Below are 21979 nucleotides of genomic sequence, written 5' to 3'. Positions count from 1 at the left end.
ACAAACACCCAACCAAAAACAGCTTGTGAGAGGAAAGGGTTTAGTTTGGCTCACAGACTCGAGGGGGAAGCTCCGTGATGGCAAGGGAAAACGATGGCATGAGCAGAGGGTGGACATCACCCCCCTGGCCGACATCAGGTGGACAACAGCAGCAGGAGAGTGTGCCAAACACTGGCAAGGGGACACTGGCTATAACACCCATAAGCCCGCCCCCAACAATACACCTTCTCCAGGAGGTGTTAATTCCCAAAATTGTCAGCAGTAGCATACAGAGCACATGAGTTTATGGGAGACATCTAATTCAAACCACCACACACACACACACATAGACACATACACAGTGACCACACACACACACACACACAGACGCATACACAGTGACCACACACACACACACATAGACACATACACAGTGACCACACACACACACACACACACACACACACACATACACACACACACGTGCACCCCTGGAGCAGCTCATACTGTGGCCTCAGGCCACACAAACCCAGGTTTACCCCTGTCATCACGTCACCATCATTGCACCCTGTTCCCTCTCTCCCAGCTTTCCTTACCTATTTCCTCTGCAGGTTTCTGCCCAAGGAGCCCTCACCCCCGTAACATCCTACAGGCAGAGCCCATTGCGGGGGCATCTCACCTGCTTCCCATCCTGTGCAGCACTCCGCAGGGCGCTGCTGCAGGCCACTGGTTGTTTTGTGGGAATTTCAGCCTCTGTGATAGGCGAGGATCTGTCACATGCACTTCCGTAGTGGTGGGTGGTGAACTTTTTGTGAGCTTGTTTGCTCTGTGTATTTCTGCTTTGGTGGGGTGTCTGTTCAAATCCTTGGCAGATTGTTTTTAAATGCATTCTTTTTTATAAAAGATGTTTATTTACTTATTTGAGAGAGAGAGAGAAAGGCAGGGAGAGAAAGAGAGAATGGGCATACCAGGGCCTCCAGTCACTGCAAATGAACTCCAGATGTATGTGCCACTTTGTGTCTCTGGCTTTTATGTGGGTACTGGGGAATCGAAACCAGGTCCTTGGGCTTTGCAGACAACTGCCTTACCTGCTCAGCACCTCTCCAGCCTGGCAGATTTTATTTTATTTTACTTTTTTGAGGCAAGCAAGCAGACAAACCCCTGGCTTTTCTTTTCTGCTTTCTTTTGGATTAACTTATTTTTTTATTCTGTTTTATATCCATTGTTGTCATCATTTATACCTCTTTTATAAAAACATCAGTTGATTTATACATGTTTAATCATTTAACTGGGGCCTACCAATATCACACTGCTTTACGTACCATGTATGGAGTTATAACTGTACGTCCACATTTCTTCAATCCCATTATTTGGCCTATTTCACTCTGCTTTATACTGTAAACATACATTGTATTTCTACATTTTTACAAAGATGAGGAGGAAATAGTTATTTCTTTATCTTCATTTGTTCTCTTTGTTCTTTGGGCAGACCTAAGTTTCTGGCTTGTGTCATTCTCCTTTGCTTGAAGAATGTTTTTCACATTCTTTACATTGAAAGTCTTCTAGCAATGAGCCCTCCAATTTTTCTTTGTCTGAGAAAGATATTATGTTCTCATTGAGGCTGAGGTAAGAGGATTGCCATGAGTTTGAGGCCAGCCTGGACTATAGAGTGAGTTCCAAATCAGCCTGAGTTGGAGTAAAACCATACCTTCAACCCCATCCCCCTCCAAATCCCCATAGTTTTCAATTCCAATACTGTTTAAGCATCCCTATAGTCCAAGGTCTCTTAACTGCTAGCCTGTAAAACCAAAATAATATAATGACACAAAGCAAACAGTCACACTGCGAAAGATGGCACTGGGCCTAGCAAGGAAAGGTTGAAAAGAAATAGGACCAACATCAAATCCTGTAACTCCAAGTCTGACATCTCTAACCGATGAAGTCTCTGGAGTTCAAATTGCATCTCTCTAGCTGGACTTCTCACAGCCCAGGGAACAATACATCCTGCGCCTGCAGCTCTCCTTGGCAGCTATCCAAAAGTCCTGGCATGTCTAAAATACTACTAGGGTCTTCACTGCCACCCATGGTTCGTCCATGCCATTGTCCCCATGGCCTCTATCCGAGGACTATGACCCTGCTTCATAACACCTGGGGCTATCTCCAAATAGCCATGTGGCAAATTGAACGGTCCTTTCTCTCCAGCATTTGTTGTACACCATAGAGCTAGGCTGGCTGACAAATTTGTTAATCCAGGGGGGACTAAAGGCAACTTTGAAGAGCAGGACATTCATTCAGCACTCAGGACCCCTACTTTCTAAAGGGCCATCATTCTTTCTGCTGTCCCAGTGCAGAACATCTGGCCCAATCTTAATGGTTGTAATCTCTCAAACAGTTGCTGTTTCAGCCTAAAGATTTCATTTCTTTCTGTGCCATATCCCTCTGCTCGCACCAGTCCATTTGTACATAGTGCAATCCTGCACAAGTTCTCAAGACATGGGGAAAAAGGCAGTAAGCCTCTCACACAAACTGCCTCTAGCCCAGTCTAAACAAAGCTCTTTCTTTCCCTCAGAAGCCAAGCCTGTACTATCTACGGTTCTTTCTGTACTTAGTTCATTCAACTCTGACCAGAACAGTCTGTCAAACTCTGCCATCAGCACTACAAGGTGTCTCTGAGGCCAAGGCTTCAAATCCTGCCACATTTCTTCCACAAATCAGTCCCAAGAGGTCAAAAGCCTCGTAGTCAGGTTTCTGTCAGCTGTGACCCCCACTTCTCAGGACCAGTTTTATGTTGTAGTCACCTCCTCGTTGCTGCGATAAAGCACCTGTCCCAAAGCAGCTGATGGGAGCAAAATGGATTAGTTTGGCTTACAGTCTTGAGGGGAACTCCATGATGGCAGGGGGAAAAGTGGCGGGGCAGAGGCTGGGGATAACCTCTGCAAAGCAGGTGGGAAACAGCCTCAGGAGAGTGAGCCTGGGGCCTCCAAAACACACCTCCTCCAGCAAAGCACCTCCCAAAGCGTCACCAGCTGAGGATGAAAGCACATGAGTTTATGGGCAATATCTGATTCAAACCACCACACAGGATAAACTCTTTCTTCCCTTCAGTTGCTTCTGGTCAGGTAATTTGTCCCAACAACAAGTAGAGCCAGGAAGAAAAAGAGGAACGGCCCACTCTCATGACATTCTTCATGGCACCTAGCTAAGAACTTCCAGATGAGGTGGGCCCAATACCTAAAGGCTCTACTGCCCAGCGATTGTGACTTTAACACATGGGCTTTGGAGAGCATCGTAGTTTGAATGAGGTGTCCGCCATAGCCTCCTATGTGGTCTATGCTTAGTGCCCAGCTGGAAGCAATTTGGGAGGTAGAACCTTGCTGAAGGAGATACATTATTGGAGGGCAAGTCTTAGGGTATCCCAAGAGCTCTCTCTTACCAGCTAGCTCGCTCTCTTGCTTTCTACCAGCTGCTGTGGAAAGATGAGATGCCCAGACTCTGCTGTGGCATCCTTCCCCTATGGAGGCTACAGGACAACCTCAGGTATCATTCCTTAAGAATAAGAACCACCTATCAATGGAAATGAAGTCACCCACCACATTAAAATAAAAGTCTGAGATGGGGAGTTTCAGATAATCGAATGTAAATCCTTTATCAGATTTTAACTTGTGCAGTACTTGAAGTGAAACACAATGAAAACTTTAACAGAAATTATCTCTTAATACATTTCCAGTCTTGTATTTACAAGCTAACTATATAGGAAATCACAAATAAATCCCTTTTAAGTTTGAAAAAAAAAAGAATAAGAACCACCTTAAAAAAAAACTTTATGGGCTGGAGAGATGGCTTAGCGGTTAAGCGCTTGCCTGTGAAGCCTAAGGACCCCGGTTCAAGGCTCGGTTCCCCAGGTCCCACGTTAGCCAGATGCACAAGGGGGCGCACGCGTCTGGAGTTCGTTTGCAGAGGCTGGAAGCCCTGGCGCGCCCATTCTCTCTCTCTCTCTCCCTTTATCTGTCTTTCTCTCTGTGTCTGTTGCTCTCAAATAAATAAAAAATAATTTAAAAAAAATCTTTATATATAATAGGCTATTCTCTTTCATCCCCTTGCACAGGCTCCTGTTATCCTGGGGACCTCCTCAGTGGGGTTATGGTAGTCACTGTGGGCCATTAAGTCCCCAGTCCCTGTGAGGTAGCAGAGGGACCATGTCTCAGGGTGTTCCTATCCACTCTGGAGGGACACCGTTTTAAAAAAAAGATATTTTTATTTATTTATTCGAAAGAGAGACAGACAGAGACAGAGAAAGAGCGATAAAGAGACAGAGAGAATGGGCACATCAGGGCCTCTAGCCGCTGCAAACAAATTCCAGACGCTTGTACCATCTTGTGCATCTGGCTTATGTAGGTCCTGGAGAATCGAACCTGGGTCCTATAGCTTTGCAAGCAAGCACTTTAACCCCTAAGCCATCCCTCCAGCCCCAGGGGAACCTTTTTTGAGAGAGGGTCTCTCATTAGCCTGGAGCTCACTGATGAGTGGCGCTGACCAGCAAGCCCCAGGGATCTACTAGACTCTGCTTCCTCAACGCTGGGATCACAGGACCGCCGCCATACCAGGCATTTGCATGATTTCTAGGGACGGAATTCAGGTCCTCACATTTCCCTGGCAAGCGCTTTACCCACAAAGCCACTTCTGCAAGCCCTACTGCAGCATCTCTCAGACACTTTCATGGTCCTTGAACACATCATGCTTCTCCTCATCTCACTCCCCCACCACCTGGGCAACTGCCAAGCTGATGTAGTCTGCAGCTTTCCTTCCCCACGTGCCACATGATTGCAGTCTCTTGGAATGTCATTTTTCACAAATGGGTCTTCCAGTTAGGGATGTGCCTTTCAGATTCCTCCTTTGCTCTCTGGGAGGACTGACTAGCGTGTATCTGGGCATCTGCTTCTGGACTCTCTGTTGTCACCCACTGACTGATGTGGCAGTCTCACTCATGCTGCTAGGCCATGGTGACCTTGGACTTGGTGACTGTTGTGGCAGCTACCTTCTCCTTGCTGGGACGAAGCACCTGACCAGATAGGAGAAAAGGTTTATTTCAGCTCACAGTTTTGAGGGGAAGTTTCATTATGGTGGGGAAAACCCAACAAAAGCAGAAAGCTGGGTACATAATCACATATCAGCATCATGGAGGTAGATGGATAGACCACGGACAGTGAAATGAGAGGTGCTAGGTGGATATAAAATAGACGGATGAGCTGGTGGTGGCACATGGCTTTAATCCCAGCACTCGGGAGGCAGAGTGAGTGGATCGCTGTGAGTTCAAGGCCAGCCTGGGACTACAGAGTGAGTGCCAGGTTAGCCTGGGCTAGTGTGAGACCCTACCTTGAACAAACAAAACGAGATAGACAGATGATAGGTGATAGGCAGGTGAGAGGTCTTATCGTGGAGACCAGCTTACATGATTGCAGCCTCCGGAAGCCTCGTGATCATCTGCCCCTCTGCTGTCCTGTCACAACTAAACCGTGGCTGACATCCCAGAGCCATGAGAGCCCCAGGGGCTTTCTCCTAGGATGGTTATGGTTCTAGGTTTTTTTTTTTTTAATTATTTATTTATTTATTTGAGAGCGATAGACACAGAGAGAAAGACAGATAGAGGGAGAGAGAGAGAATGGGCGCGCCAGGGCTTCCGGCCTCTGCAAACGAACTCCAGACGCATGCGCCCCCTTGTGCATCTGGCTAATGTGGGACCTGGGGAACCGAGCCTCGAACCGGGGTCCTTAGGCTTCACAGGCAAGCGCTTAACCGCTAAGCCATCTCTCCAGCCCATGGTTCTAGGTTTTATGTTTAAGACTTTAGACCATTCAGAGTTGGCTTTTGTGTGTAGTGTAAGATAAGGATTCAATTTTCCTTTTTGGTATGTGTATACCCAGTCTTTCCAGCACCCAGTGTGTCTTCTCAGCACCCTTATCAAAGTTTCATTAACCAGATATAGGTGGTCTTATTAATGAGCCTCCTTTTTGTTCTGTTTAATTCTCTCTCTCTCTTTTTTTTTTTTTTTTTTTTTTTGAGATAGGGTTTCGCTCTATTGCCGGATGGCCTGGGATTCACAATTGTAGTCTCGGGCTGGCCTCACACTCACAGCAATCTTCCTATGTGCCTGTAAAGAATATACACAATGGGCTGGAGAGATGGCTTAGTGGTTAAGCGCTTGCCTGTGAAGCCTAAGGACCCCAGTTCGAGGCTTGGTTCCCCAGGTCCCATGTTAGTCAGATGCACAAGGGGGTGCATGCATCTGGAGTTTGTTTGCAGTGGCTGGAGGCCCTGGCGTGCCCATTCTCTCTCTATATATATCTGCCTCTTTCTCTCTGTCTGTCACTCTCAAATAAATAAATAAAAATATTATTTAAAAAAATATACACAACAGGGCCTCTACCCACTGAAAACAAACTCTAGATGCATGTATCACCTTGTGCATCTGGCTATACGTGGGCACTGAGGAATTGAACCTGGGTCCTTTGGCTTTGTAGGCAAGCACCTTAACTGTTAAATCATCTCTCCAGCCAATTGTGTAGAAGAGTTTTTAAATGCTTGTTTTTATCTTTTCTTTCAGTATTTGGTAGAATTCACCACTGATTCCCAAGGTTTACTTTGATGGAAGAACTCTGGTTATAGATTTAGACTCCTGACTCATCCTTGGTCTGTTCATATGATTTTGTCTTTGTGGTTCACTTTTGGGGCCTTGTATGTGTTTAGGGATTTGTCTTACAGGTAATCTAGATTGTTAGTACGTGATTATTCACAGCAGTCTTATGATCTTCCATTTTTCTGTGGTCTCACCTATAAATGCCTCTTCTTTCTGACTCTGAGTCTCCTCCTCCCCAACTCTGCTATCTCTCTTAGCTGGCTAATGGTTGCCAATGTTATCTTTTCAATTAACAAAGTGTTCCTGCTGTATTAATGTACTGTTCAGGAGTATGTTGCTTAATATCCACGTAGTTGAGAGCTTCACAGTTATTGGTCTCTTGTTTTGCAACATTGTGAGTATAAAAGACATTTAATCGGATGTCCATCTTCCTGAAGCTTGTTAACTCTTCCTTTGTGTTCTACCATGTCTCTGATACTGGAGGCTGTTCTGGGTATTCTTGAGAATGACATGTGTACTGCTGCAGGATAGAATGTTCTAGAAATGCCTGCAACTTCCATTTAGTCTGTCTATAGCCCAGTTGCTGCTTCTTTACTTTATTGCCTGTGTGTGTGTGTGGTGTGTCTATGTGTGTTTATATCTATGTGTGTACACACGCATGTGTAGGTCTATGTGTGTGTGGATATATGTGTCCACATGTGGAGGCCAGGGGACAACCTCAGGTGTCATCCTCGGGAACGTTGTAAAGCTCCTTTGAGACAGGGTCTCGTTGTCCTGGAGCTCACCAGCTAGGCTAACGTGGCTGGCTAGCGAGCCCCAAGGGTCCTCCCACCTCTGCCTCCCCCGCGATGGGACTTCAGGCTTGCCTGGCATTTTCCCGTGAGTACTGGGGAATCCTGTGCTGGTCTTCATGCTTGCAAGGCAAGCTCTTTTCCAACTGGTCTACCTGCCTCACCTCCCTACTTTTTAACAAAAGTTTTGCTATGTAGCCCACGCTAGTTTAGAATTCACTAGGTGGCCGAGGTTGGCCATGAACTTGCTGAAATGGCCACACACAGGGCTTGAGAATGAGCAGATGGCCTCATGCACGCTAGGCAGATTCTGACCAGCTGAGCCACATCCAAGCCATTGTTATCACAGACGATATGGAAAGTGTAGTTCCATCTCTCCATCTCTGCCAAAGTGGACACAATGCTCTGGAGACTGTCACTTTGGTGGTCATTTGGTGGTCCTCTTGTGGCCTTGGAGGACAGTTTACAGGACCCTCTAGGTCTTCTTTCCCGTGTCAGAAGTGTGGATGTCAGGACACTGTGGGTGAAGGTCTGAGTATATGCTCATGAGCTGGAAGCTCTGTAGCAGCGTGGCAGTTCTGAGGCCTTTAAGAGGAATGGCCTAGCGGAAGGTAATGAAGTCATGGGGATGCTGCCCTGTAACTTTTATGGGTCCACAGCTCCCGAGAGTCAGGGACACTGTGAATGAATGAGCCTGACCTCACCTGCCCTTTGGTCACCATGTGATATCTCTTTTCCGTACCCTTCTGCCAAGACGTTGTGGGCCCTGGGCCCTGTGGTGACAACTGGAGACCCTCATCATGGGCTGGTCCACATGGCTGCTCAGTCTTAACTACTAGCTTCTAAAACTATGACCCAAATAAACTACCTCTTTTTCCTTTTAAAATTAATTTCATTAGTCAGCATACAAAGCAGTGGCCTTTTGCGATGTTTTTATACATGCTTCTCATACTTTGCTTTGTTTGCCGCCCATCACCTTCCCCTTCCCCTTGTCTGTCCCCCTTGTGGTCTTCTCCATCCACAATAGTCCCTTTGCTGTTTTCATGTCATATACATATATATGATAGTTGATTTTTTTTTTTACATGCGTTTATGTGCATGGTGTGTGTGTGTGTGTGTGTGTGTGTGTGTGTGCAAGTGCATGTGTGTGTATGTGCTTGTGTAGTCCAGAAGAAGTCAGGAGTCTCCCTCTGTAGCTCTCCACCTTATTTACTGAGTCAGGGTCTTTCATTGAACTAAAAGCTCACTGATTCTTCTAGTCTATCTAGCCAAACTAGAACCCACCTATTTCTATCTCCTGAGCACTGGGATCATAGCTCCAAGCCTGACATCTGTCACCAGTGATGAAGTCTCTGGGGTTCCAATTCCACCCCTGCAGCCAGGTTGTTTAGAGCCTGGGAATCAACCCATGCTGAGCCTGTAGCTCTCCGTGGCGGCCATCCCATACTCCTGGCAATTCCAAAAAAACAAAAAAAAAAAACCAAAAAAAAAAACCCTTGGGTCTCTACTACAACCCATGGTTCATCGTCATGTGTCCATGCAGGGACTCTAGCAAACTTGCCTCACACACCCAGTGGCCATGTCCAAAAAACAAACTGTGTTGCAAATTCAATGGCCCTTTCTTTCCTCAATTTATTATATCCCCATAGTGCCAGGTGGGCCGCCAACCTGTTAATATGGAGGGAGGGGAATCCAACTTTAAAGATCAGGACACTCCTTCAGCCTACAGGCCCTCTGCTTTGAAAAGAGTTAAGCATTATTTCTGTTGTCCCAATGCAGAACAGCCGGCCCAATCTCAATGGTGGTAGCCTTTCAAACAATTGCAGCTGCATGGGCACTGTCTTTAGCCTAAACTCTCATTTCTTTCTAAGACTTATCCTTCTGCTCACACCACTCCATTCCTTCTCAATTCAATCCTGCTCAAGTTCTCAGGACATGGGATGAGCACAGCCAACCTCTCTCTCTCACACAAACTGCCTGTTGCCCGGTCTAAAGCAAGCTTTTTCTTCCCCTCACAATCTAAGCCTCCACAGTCAAAGTTCTTTCTGCATTGAGGTCTTTCAACTCTCACAAGAATTCATTAAGCTGGGCTGGAGAGATGGCTTAGTGGTTAAGCACTTGCCTGTGAAGCCTAAGAACCCTGGTTTGAGGCTCAATTCCCCAAGACCCACGTTAGCCAGATGCACAAGGGGGCGCAAGTGTCTGGAGTTCATTTGCAGCGTCTGGAAGCCCTGGTGCATCCATTCTTTCTCTCTGCCTCTTTCTTTCTTTCTCTGTCTGTTGCTCTCAAATAACTAAGAATAAACAAAAAAATTTTAGAAAAAAAAAAAGAATTCATCAAGCTGCACTTACAGTACTAGAAGGCATTTCTTAGTCCATGGTTTCAAATCCTGCCAAATTCCTCCCACAAATCAGTCCCCCCCCAAAAAAAAAAAAAAAAAACCACAGTGCCAACCACATGGCCAGGTCTCTTGCAGCAATGACCCAACTCCATCATACCCACTTTTCTGTCATAGTTACTTTCTTGTTGCTGGGACAAAGCACCTGCCCAAAGGTGCCTGATGGGAGGAAAGTATTTATTTGGCTTACAGTCATGAGGAGAAGCTTCATGATGACAGGAGACAGAATGGCATGAACAGAAGCTAGATATCACCTCAGAAGGTAGAAAACAATAGAAACCGAGTGAGCTGGCAAGCTCACTCTGGCAAGGGGGAGCTAGTTGGCTTTAACACTCCCAAGCCCGCCCCAAACAACATACCTCCTCCAGCGAGATTCCACCTCCAAATATTGCCATCATTTGGGAACCAAGTATTCAAAACACCTGAGTTTATGGGGAACATTGAATTCAAACCACCACAGTAAGTAAGTAAATAAATAAATTTATTTATTTCACAGACGGAGGGAGGAAGACTATGGGAAGTTTGTGCAGGGCCACGCTGATCTTGGAATTGTCCCAGTTTTAGGATATGCACTGCTGAAGCAAGAACAAACCTTGTCTTTTGATGTGTGGTGTGTGCAGATACATGCACCCCATGCATGTGTATGCAGAGGCCAGAAGAGACCATTGCATGTCCTCTTATTAAAATGCCTGTGTGGGGCTGGAGAGATGGCTTAGCAGTGAAGGCTCTTGTCTGCAAAGCCAAAGGACCGAGGTTTGATTCCCTAGGACCCACGTAAGCCAGACGCACAAGGTGGTACATGCATCTGGAGTTCGTTTGCAGCTGCTGAAGGCTCTGGTGCACCCATTCGCTCCCTCTCTATCTCTCTCTTTCTGTGTCTCCTTCTTTCTCTGTCAAGTGAATAAAAAATTTTTAAAAAATCTATGTGTTTCTTTCCTTGATATGGGGTCTCTTCTTCAACACAGTTTCTGTTCATCAGTCCCTTTCTGGTCTTTGCTCCCTGCCACTGGAGTTACTGAAAGGTATGGCCAAGCCCATTGTCTTTTTAAAAAACTTAAAAAAATTTTTTAAAAATTTTTATTTATTAACTTGAGAACAACAGACAGAGAGAGAAAGAGGCAGATAGAGAGAGAGAAAATGGGCATGCCAGGGCCTCCAGCCTCTCCAAACTAACTCCAGATGCGTGTGGCCCCTTGTGCATCTGGCTAATGTGGGTCCTGGGGAATCAAGCCTCGAACCGGGGCCCTTAGGCTTCACAGGCAAGTGCTTAACCGCTAAGCCATCTCTCCAGCCCTAAAAAAAAATTTTGTTCATTTTTATTTATTTGAGAGTGACAGAGAGAGAGACAGAGAGAAAGAGGGAGAAAGAGACACACACACACACAGAGAGAGAGAGAGAGAGAGAGAGAGAGAGAGAGAGAGAGAGAGAGAGAACGGGCATGCCAGGGCTTCCAGCCCCTGAAAATGAACTCCAGAGGTGTGTGCCCCCTTGTGTATCTGGCTAACGTGGGTCCTGGGGAATTGAGCCTTGAACCAGGGTCCTTAGGCTTCATAGGCAAATGCTTAACCACTAAGCCATATCTCCAGTCCCAAGCCCAGCGTTTTATGTAGGTTCTGGGGAGTTGGTTATGGTGATCTCTTGTCAGAGAGGCCCTGATGCATAAGTACCAAGTGCTGTTAACTGCTGAGCCATTTCCCCAGTCCCTTCTGTCTTTTATTTATTGACTGATTTATGGCTGGAGAGAATGGCTGATCAGTTACAGGCTCTTGTTTACAAAGCCTAGTGACCTGGGTTCAAATTCCCAGTATCCACATAAAGTCAGATTCGCAACATGGCTCATGTATCTGGAGTTTGTTTGCAGTGGCAGAAAGCCCTGGCATACCCATTCCCTCTCTCATTCTCTCTCTCTGTGATTACAAATAAAGAAAATATTTTTAAATTTTTATTTATTTGTGCATGTGTGTGTATGTGGTGGATGGCACATTAGAGTCTCTTGCTACTACAAACAAACACCTGTTTGGCTTTATACAGGTAGCTGGGGAATTGAACCTTAACCAGCAGGCTTTACAAGCAAGTACCTTGTGCATCTCGCTGTATGTGGGCACTGGGGAATCAAACCCAGGTTCTTAGGCTTTGTAGGCAAGCACCTTGAACACTGAGCCATCTCTCCAGCCCTGCTTTTTTATTTTTTTGCTTGTGAATATGTGATGTGTGTGTTTGAAGGCCGTAGGTTGATGTTAAGTGTCTTCCTCAATCACTTTCCTATCTATCATGGATGTATCTATGTATCTGTCTGTCTATTATCTGTCATCATTATCTAATTTACTGAGGCAGGTCTCTTGCTTGAGCCCAGAGCTCCCTGACTGAGCATGTCTATGTACATAGCTTGCCTGGAGGATTCCTTGTTTACACTTCACACGCACTGAGATGAGAGTTGGCTGCCAAGCCCACAGTGGCATTCGCATGAGTGCTGGGGATCAGAACTTGGGTCCTCATGGCTTTTGCATCAAGTGCTTTTTGTCCACTGAGCCATCTCCCCAGCCCTGGTGACCTCATTTCATCCAAATCACCTCGTTAAATTCTGTCTCTAAACCCAGCCACATTCTGGGTGTCTCAACATAAGAGCTCGGCTTCCACACAACTGTGTAGTGACCATGTTCACCTTGCTTTAAGCTAGTGGAATGTGCCGGGCTTGGGGGGTCAAGAGTGGAGGGGCCTCACCCTGCCCAGGGCAGGCACAGACAGCCTCATAGCTCCCTGTGTCCCTGTGCGGGGCCTTGAGCAGTCTGCGGCTCCTGTCTTCCAAAAGGCATGGGACTTCTGCAAGCCCAGGGAGTGGGGGAATCAGAGCTCTCTAGTGCATCTTGGGTCTTGGGACTTCACATGTCTCTCCAGAGACCTGGCTATGTGAACCTCAGCCTGCTTTGCTGCTCTATAGCTAGGGCCTGGCCTGGGCCTGCTGTTGCTATCTCTCTTCAGAATGCCACAAGGCCCTCAGCAGCTGCACCCCCAGATCCGGCTGGGGAGCCTCGGCAGCCTTCAGCAGGCACTGCCTCCCCCACATTTCTTTGCAGGATGGTACCCTATCCCCTTCAAATGCAGGGACATTGCATCAAAGCAGCCCTCACTTTAGTACAAGGCATAATGACAATGGCCAGGCCTGTGGGGATCTGCTTCCAAACCCCAATGTAGAGCTCACCTTGGGGGGGGGGTGCTTTCTAGAACCTGTCTGGCACCAGCTGCTTAGAACTTCCCCCCACCCCCACCACGAACATAAGACCTTAGATCGGGATTGTAGGTGTGGGATATGTCGGTTGGGGTGCCCTCTGGAGAAGACCCCAATAAAGCAAAAACGCCGCGGAGGTGGTGGTAAGGACATCCACATCAGAGGCCTCAGAGGGAGTATTCTGGGACGCACGCTGTTCCTTAGCCGCCCTGCCCGAGGGTGAGGGGCTGGCTGGTTACCAAGCTTGCATAGCCCACTTGCCTAGAACAGGCTACTTCAAGGGACTTTGGGGGCAGTTCGCAGTCAACCTCTTGGGTGCACAGGGGATGACAAGGGCAGCTGCTGCACCAGTGACACCCATCAGGGCGAGCAGCTCTGGGACCACCCACTGTCATGCCTTTGTGTGAGACTTGAAAGCTTCCAAGGCTAGATTCCTGGGAGGAGCCACGGGGAGCCCCGTTTGTGCCAGGCATGGGCCTCTTTAGCGCGGCTCCTCTGGCCCTGGGGAGACATTTCACAAAACCCTTCCCAGGCTGCTCAGTTCGGCTCCACTCCCCTGGCCGTGGCAGGTGGAAGCAGGTGGGGCATCCACATGCCCACGGCCGCCTGGTCCCTGCTGGCAAGCTCCAGGCACGCTTGCCGCCCGGGGCGGTATATGTCTGAACCCGTCTGCCTGGACGGACGAGGCTGAGGACGTGCGCCTGGGCGGCTGTGGAGTTGTCACTGCCTGTGGGCACCTGCTTCAGGAGCGGCTGGCTGGGCGTTGCTGGGTCCCGTGGGTGTGGCTGGGAGTGCGGTGCTTGCGTGTGGCTGAGAGGGCTGGGCACGTGTCTCCGTGCTTGTACACGCCCGTGCATGACAAGACATCCCTGTGTGTGACTGTGTGCCCATGCATGGTGCTGTGTGCCCGTGCGTATTCATGTGTGGCAGCGTGTAGCTCCATGTGGCCCTGTGTGCTTGTGTGTGGCTATATGTGCCCAGTTGTAACTGTGTGTGCTCAGGCAGGCCCCCGTGTGGTCACGTGTGCCTGTGTACCCACATGGGGCTGTATGGAGCTGGCATAGAGGGCTGTCTCCTGCTTGGGTAGTGTCTACCTCTATCTCTTTGTGGCCATGCTACATGAGGGCCTGGGCTAACTTCACACATGTCTACATCCAAGTCCCTGTCTGTTAGTGGCCGGTGACAACTTGGAAATGAGCAATGGGGACGTGCAGCTCCAGACCCCCTCCCAGCCCCAAGAGGCCTTGTAGACCTGTTGCAGTCAGGTTCACGTTACTGGCAGAAAACACTTGACCAAGAACAGCCTGTGGGGACAAAAAGTTTTTTTTGTTTTTTTTTTTTTTTGCTTACAGTCCTGAGGGGAAGCTCCATGACGGCATGAACAGAGCGTGGACATCACTTCCTAGCCAACGTCAGGTAGACAACAGCAACAGTGGGAAACTGGCTATATACCCATAAGCCCGCCCCCAACAATACACTGCCCCCCCCCCCGAGGCATTAACTCCCAAATTGCCATCAGCTGGTGACCTAGCATTCAGAACACCTACATTTATGTGGGACACCTGAATCAAACCACCACACCTGGGCAGCCCTGTACTTGCTTTGGCTCCAGCCTCAGTCCTAGGAGCTATCCTGGGGACTGTCCTCTCTTGGGGCCTTCAAGGAGGGACCACGGCACTCTGTGAACATTTCCTGAGCTCAGCAAGGTCATGTGGGGAGACCTCTTTCTCGTACGTCCAAGGTAGAGCCAGCTGCGTGTTTAGTGGCCCTCTGCCACAGACATTTCCTGGAGACCTACTATCTGTCTGGGATGCAGCCAGGTCAGGGACGGAGAGACTCCATGGAGCTCATGGTCCCAGAAGGCAACTGACATAAGCTGTGGGACCTCAAACATGCTCAAGCCTCCAGCCCCCCGCTGCCTCCATGCTGAGCGGCGAGGGGCCTGTGCCCAGGGCGACAGGTCTGGAGTGTGGAACAAGGGTCAGGACGAGTGGCCTGGCTGAGGTGTGTGGCGAAGACGTCCCCAAGACGATGTTGAGGGACCAGCAACCAGAGAGGATCAGGGAGGGTTAACTCAGGCCAGGTTGTGGCATGCGCAAGGGCCTTGTTTGCTTGATGCAGAGGCTTAGAGACTGAAGAGACAAGGTTGGAGGCACATCCCAAACTTGGGCGGCAGGAGGCTGGCAGGGGTGGTTTTCTGTGGGCATCTTCATCAGAGGCTGGCAGGGTCTCCAAGTGCAGAGGAGATACTCACACATGCCACTCCATGACAGTCAGGTGGTGGGTACAGGACATTCTGTGTTTGACGCACCCCATAGGATGCATGAGATCACTTGGATTTCCCAGAGGAGGATGGAAGACCAGCAGAAGCCGAGCTGGAGGGTGAAGGGTGGTCACAGATAATATCTGTGGCTCTCCTCATAGTGGGCTCCAACCTCAGTCCTATGGGAGCAGCTAGTGAACAGCCCAGGCGGGTTAGCAAGGGGCTTGGAAGACATGGTACCACCCTGAGATCTAGCATCACAGGGGAGAATCAAGTGGGACCCTATGCAGCCATCCCAACTGGGGTCCACAGTCAGAGCAACTAGCTTCTGGAGTCAGGACCCAGTCGAGGACAGAGGGCAGCCAGACAGCCAGAAACCCTGGTGAGAAGTTGTGGCCAGGATCTCACAGCCAGGAAGAAGAGGCTATGTCTTCTCAGGGGTCTGAGTAGGGCCAGATAGAGGAAGGAGGGAATGGAGGCAGGGGAAGAATGGTCACTATGATTAGGTTAATGACTAAGTCCCTTGGTGGGATTATTCCAGAGATACTGGTGAGGTGGTGAAGGTGCCAAGGAGACTACTAGGACTCAGAAGAGAAGTTGAGGGCTGGAGAGATGGCTTAGTGGTTAAGCGCTTGCCTGTGAAGCCTAAGGACCCCGGTTCGAGGCTCGGTTCCCCAGGAGCCACATTAGTCAGATACACAAGGGGGCGCACGCGTCTGGAGTTCGTTTGCAGTGGCTGGAGGCCCTGGCGCACCCATTCTCTCTCTCTCTCTCCCTCTTACTCTTGTTTGTCGCTCTCAAATAAATAAATACAAATAAACAAAATTTTTTTAAAAAAGAAGAGAGGTTGAAGGGTGGTATGGACCCACCTGCAGCCTTCCAGGTGAGAAAGAACAGAGCATGCTCCAAATCCCAGAAACTGCCAGTCCACAGAAAGGACATCCTGCAGGGGTCCTGCTGAATGAAGCAGCCGGCTTGGATGGATGGATGCCATTGCTAAGCTGAGCGTGCTGCGGGTGGGGACTTTGAGTACCACTGCTAAGCTGAGAAGTCATCGTGTGGAGGCCATTCATTGTGTGATTTAAGCATGTGAGAGCCTGGAAAAGACAAACTTATGGAGACAATAAAACGGCCAGTGGTGGCCAGGATGGTGACCGCACTGTGTGACGGGGGGGGGGACCCTCTACATTTAGCACACCCCGTAGGATGCACAGCTCCCTGGGAGAGCCTGCTGTAAACTCCGTGTCAGTGAAAACAGCGGATCACTGTAGCACCTTCAGTACCGTACACTGCAAGTACGCGTAAGTGTATTTGACAATTGACAAACAAAAATATTCTGTTTGTTTGTTTTCGAGGTAGGGTCTCACTCTAGCCCAGGCTGACCTGGAGTTCACTCTGGAGTCTCAGGGTGGCCTCGAACTTACGGCGATCCCCCTACCTCTGCCTCCCAAGTGCTGGGATTAAAGGCGTGCGCCACCACGCCTGGCAAAAATATCCTTTAAATAAAAAGTACTGGAGGGGGTGGGGGCGAGGCTGGAGAGATGGCTCAGTGGGTAAAGTACTCGCTGAATGAGCTTGGGAACCTGAGTTCAAATCTCCAACACCCACATAAAATCCTGGGCAGGGTGGTGTGTGCCTGTAATCGTGGCACCGGAAGAGGTGGAGACAGGAGGCGCCCCTGGGGCTTGCTGGCTGCTTAGTTTACCCAAAGTGGGGAGTTCAGAGCTCAGCAAGAGGCCAAATTCAAGTCCCAAGTCTTCATGCTCGTGAGGCAAGCATTTACCTTCATGCCCGTCCTCCCTCTCCCCGCTTCTCTCTCGCAGCCCCTGGGGAGCCCTGCTCGACCCCTGCCTGTATGGACTTGCCTTGCTGGCACGTCACAGTAAATGGCAGCGTGAAGCCTTTGTGTCTGGCTCCCTTCACTGAGTGTCCTGTGTTGGAGGCCCAGCTGTTGCTGCATGTGTCTGAACTTCATTCTTTCCCTGTTTTTGTTTTTGAAATATTTTATTTTACGTATTGATTTGCAAGCAGAAAGAAGAGAGAGAGAAGAAAGAGAGAAAATGGGTGTGCCAGGGCCTCCAACTCCTGCAAATGAACTGCGGACGCATGGGCCACTTTGTGCATCTGGCTTTATGCGGGTACTGGGGAACTGAACCTGGGCTGGCAGGCTTTGCAAGCAAGTGACTTTAACTGCTTCTTACATGGGTGCTTCTTACATTAGGTCCTTATGCTTGAGCAGCAAGTGCCCTTGCCCGCTGACCCATCTCTTCAGTCCCTAGTGGTGGGACGGCAGGCGTGTGCCACCGTGCCTGGCTCACAGAGCTTCATTCTTTGCTATGGCTGACTAACAGTTCACCATGTGGCTGCGCCTCCTGGACTCAGGTGCTCCCTCTGCTGGTTGTGGTGAGTAATGCTGCGAAGAACATGGTCAGGTGCCTCTCTGAGTCTCCGCTTTACCCCTTGTGTCTCTGCGCCCAGAGTGGACAGCCATCATTGCCAGACTGCCCACGACAGCAGATGCACTACTGGCCATGAATAAGGGCCTCTCGCTAGGTGTTGACCACGTGAGTACTTCGGTCCCTTGGGCTGGGAGAGAACACAAACAGCAAGCGGCTGGCTCTCAAGGGTTCCAGCATCTTCCACGGCTTTGTGTTCTCACAGGCCAGTCAGCCTGCTGTGAGGAAAGAGGTGTCCCCCGGCAGACATGATGAGGGGGAACCCTCATGCACTCTTGGCCACCCACTGGGAGCCCCAGGGCAGGACAGGCAGGGTGGAGGTTGGCTGGCCTCAGGCAGGGCTCCCTCCACCCCCCACCCCTCCCACCCCCCCCCTCCCCGTTTAACTATTAACAGGCCGCAGGCTGGTCTGCTGGGAGGCTGCAGACAATAGACTATTTGTTGGGAGGCCCACGGGCAGGCCATGGGGAGCCCTGGCACAGTCATCAAAGCCCCACGATTAAATCTATTAGGGACAGGATTTGTGCAAACAGAGACAGGTGCAGGGGCTGGGCCAATTGCCCAAGCTGGGGGCTTTCCGTAAGGTGGCCACAAACCGCCCTGGGCTGGCTCAGCCTTTCCCGCCAGTGGCCTGCTCGCTAAAGCTCTGCCACTGGGTCAGGCCTAAGGCACCCAAAGGCCGGGGTTCCCCAAGCTAGAACCTACCTACTTCATTCCCATCTACCCTGGCCCCACCTGGAATCAGGCTGGCCTGCAGGACAGACCTTGGGAGTGGGGTGAGGGCCAGGGCTCTTCGCCTATGGCTCTTCCTGGGACTCCCCTCTGAGCAGGGTCTCTGTAGGAGGAATCTTTGAGGGGGGAATCCATATCAGTCCCTTGGACCTTGATCTCTACAGGGTACTCTTCACGGATCCATCACTGCCCTCGCACCACGCCAGGGCTGCGGGCAGTCTTGTCCTACCAACCTGGATACCAGTGTGTCATCAGACCGTTGTAGTTGGTGGTCGGGGAGGCGGAGCCCTGTGTGGCCGGAGCACTGTGGACGGGACCAGTAGTTTTGGCCACAAGGGCAGCCACCTTGCGTGTGTAAGCAGAGCCACTCCGGGGGCTGGACGGGCCCCAAGGGTGGTGGGCACCACCACCCTGTCCACTTTCCAGATGTGAGTGGACAGACTGTACCCACCTTGCAGACAGCCTGACTTGGCCCACGAATAGCCTTGGACATACCTGACATGCGCTAACTCATGTGTAATTTTATATGACAGATAGATATGGGCCGTGCACGGGGACATAGATGACCCTGCACAGACAGAGCAGCCAGTCTTAGTGCTCCAGCCAGGCCTTTGTGGGCTGGGCCAGGCTATGAATGAAAGCAGGGGAGGACCCAGGTCCTTCCATACCCTAAGCTTGGAGAGGAGCCCATCACTTCTGGTCCACCCTCTTGGTTAGAAATGAGAGATGGAGAGCAGTGCCCTGAGAGTGGGGGGTGTCGGTGGGGGTCCTTGGAGCTGGGTGACAGCAGGCAGGGAAAGCACCTGTGATGGGTCATCTGTGGTTGTCACAGGATTCAGAATCACCATGGAAACCAATCTCTGCTGATGTCTGTGAAAGAATTTCTAAATTAGGTTCACTGCAATGGGAAGACCACCCTAAGCGGGTGGTACCACTCCATGGGCTGGGGTTCCAGACTGAATAAAATGGAGACAGTGAGCTGAGCACCAGCATTTATCTCTTCTTTCTCTCTTAAAAAAAAATATTTTATTTATTTATTTATTTATTTGAGAGAGAGAGAGAGAGAGAGAGAGAGAGAGAGAGAGAGAGGGAGGGAGGAAGGGGCAGATAGAGAGAAAGAGAGAATGGGCGCACCAGGGCCTCCAGTCACTGCAAATGAACTCCAGATACATGTGCCCCCTTGTGCATCTGATTTAGGTGAGTCCTGGCGAATTGAACCAGGGTCCTTAGGCTTTGCAGGCCAGTGCCTTAACCGCTAAACCATTTTCCCAGCCCCTCATCTCTGTTTTCTGATTGTGCTTGCAATGTGACGCGTTGCTTTAAGTCCAGGTCACCATGCCCTCCCAGCTAGGATGGCCTATATCCCCTCAAAGTGTGAGACGAAATCCTTAAGTTGCTTCTGGTGTTGTATCACAACTAGAAAAGTATATATATATATATGGACACATATATACATATATATGTGTGTGTATGTATACGCACACACACACACGCATCACATCCATCTCGTGCTTGTGGAAGAACCTGGTGGTTCAGGTCTGCTGGGCACAGGGGAGGCTGTGGCTGGAAGATCGTGCGGATGGGCGGAGCTGGAGTGAATGCAGAAAATGCAGAGACCAGGTGCGACCCCCTGCCCTCAGCAGGTGGTGGCCACTTTACATGGGGTTAGGTCTTGTCCACTGCCCGGGCAGGGCATCAAGTTACCTTAGTTTGGATGCCAGGTTCAGTCCTCCACCATACCTGCCCACAGTGCTTTAGTCCTTTCTTCCCCAAAACCTGCAGGCGCAGAGACCCTCCCTTATTATTAACTCTGGCCCCTCCCTTGCTTCTGGTCTCAGAGATGAGAATAAAATGGAGAGCACAGGACTGTCCTTGCTATTCTGGGGACCCTGGGAAGCTATCCCAAGCTTAGGCTCCATCCACATTGCTTTCCTGGTCAGCGTGGCCTCAGGAAGGAGTGAGTACCCAGTCCCCGAAGTGTGCTGAAGCCTGGCCGCCGGTCGACCCGACTGGCATGGCTGGGATTTGATCCTTGGAAGTAGAGCTTGGCTTGAGAAGGGAGGGAAGGAATGCAAGCGTCAGCAGGGGAACCACACACGTGGGGCCCCAGAGAGGGTCTCGTGGCTAATGAGCCCAGGGCTGGGCGACCTGGAGGAGCCCAACTCAGCCCCGTCCTCGGCAGAGGCAGCGTTCACGTTCAACCACGGCCAGCGTCCAAGCCCCATGTGCAGCGGGGGGTTGCCTATGCTTGAGACAGGGGCTCTGGCCAGCACCCCATCTTCTGAGTGCCCTTCCCTCTACTCTGACAGGAGACTCAGTGCCCTGGCGCCAGCCCTGAGCCAGCAGCTGTTCCAGGCCCACTTGGCACCTCAGTCCTCCTGGGCCCCGTCTCTGTCTCCTCTCATCCCAGCTCTGCCGCCCAACTCTGCCCACTTCTCTCTGAAGCCCAGTAAGCTCTGGCCTCGGCTCCCATCCAATGCCATCTTCACCATCTTCATGGCAGTTTGGGCCCCACTTCCCATCCCCACCTGCTGACCACACGTTCTCTTTCTCCCCAGCCTGTCCCCACATTGGTGGGTTTCCAGGTTCTGCTGACCTCTCTCCTGTCTGGTTGCTTGCCTTCCACTGGCCTTGGCCTGGTCCTGGCCTGTGTTCTTCCTGTCCCGTTGTCTCCTCACTCCTCCCTGCCCTTTGTTGCCGTAGGTGGCTGCTGGCCTCTACTGGGAAGAGCCTGGGCTGGGAGGGGCCCAGCTGCCTTGCTCCACGGACAAGCTGAGACAAGCCGCTGCTGCTGGCCTCCACGTCACCTACGGGGAAGCCCTAAGATGGGTTATTTCTGGAATCTGGGGCCCGAGTAGTTGCCAGCATCCTCTCAGAATGACTCCCAGGTGGGGTGGAGGTGACCCCATTTTCTGTTTAGCAACCAGCTGGCTGTTTGGGTGGCTCCTAGGGCAGAGCAGCACCACCCCAGGGCCACTGGGAAGTATTGCCAACCAGGCTTAGGGGTACCCACTCCCTGGGGCCTGTGCTCTGATGCCCCAAGCATCCACATCGCAGAGGCTGACCCTTAGGATTCCAGGGCTCCAGGCCACGATTTGACATGTCTGTGGGGCCTCCTGGGAGGGTAACAGCCGCTGCTCCAGACCCGGTCACAGATATGGAGACAAGCTAGAGCCTGGAATCTGCCGGGACTGCTAAAACTCCTCACTGGGAGCCCTGGCATCACCCCTTCATGTTTTTTCCAGCTCTTTGTGGGTGAGAGCTAGGCAGGGTCTCAGGGACCAACTCCAGCAGCTCCCATCTGACTTGCCCGCCTCTCTACTCTTCCCTGCACTTAATATTGCCTCGGGGCCTTTGTATTGCTTCTTCCCCGGTAGGCGGGGAGAGGCCGGGAGGTGGGGGTTGGGGAGAGCGGGACTGGGAGGTAGGAAGCAGGAGCTAAAGGGCTAATAGGGTGTAGGCTTTTCCGTGAATCACCGGCCCCTGAGGACAGTCAGGT

This window comes from Jaculus jaculus, chromosome 1 (assembly GCF_020740685.1).
Source record: "Jaculus jaculus isolate mJacJac1 chromosome 1, mJacJac1.mat.Y.cur, whole genome shotgun sequence".
Lineage (NCBI taxonomy): Eukaryota > Metazoa > Chordata > Mammalia > Rodentia > Dipodidae > Jaculus > Jaculus jaculus.
The sequence above is the reverse complement of the archived record's forward strand: the minus strand, read 5'-3'. Positions refer to the sequence as shown.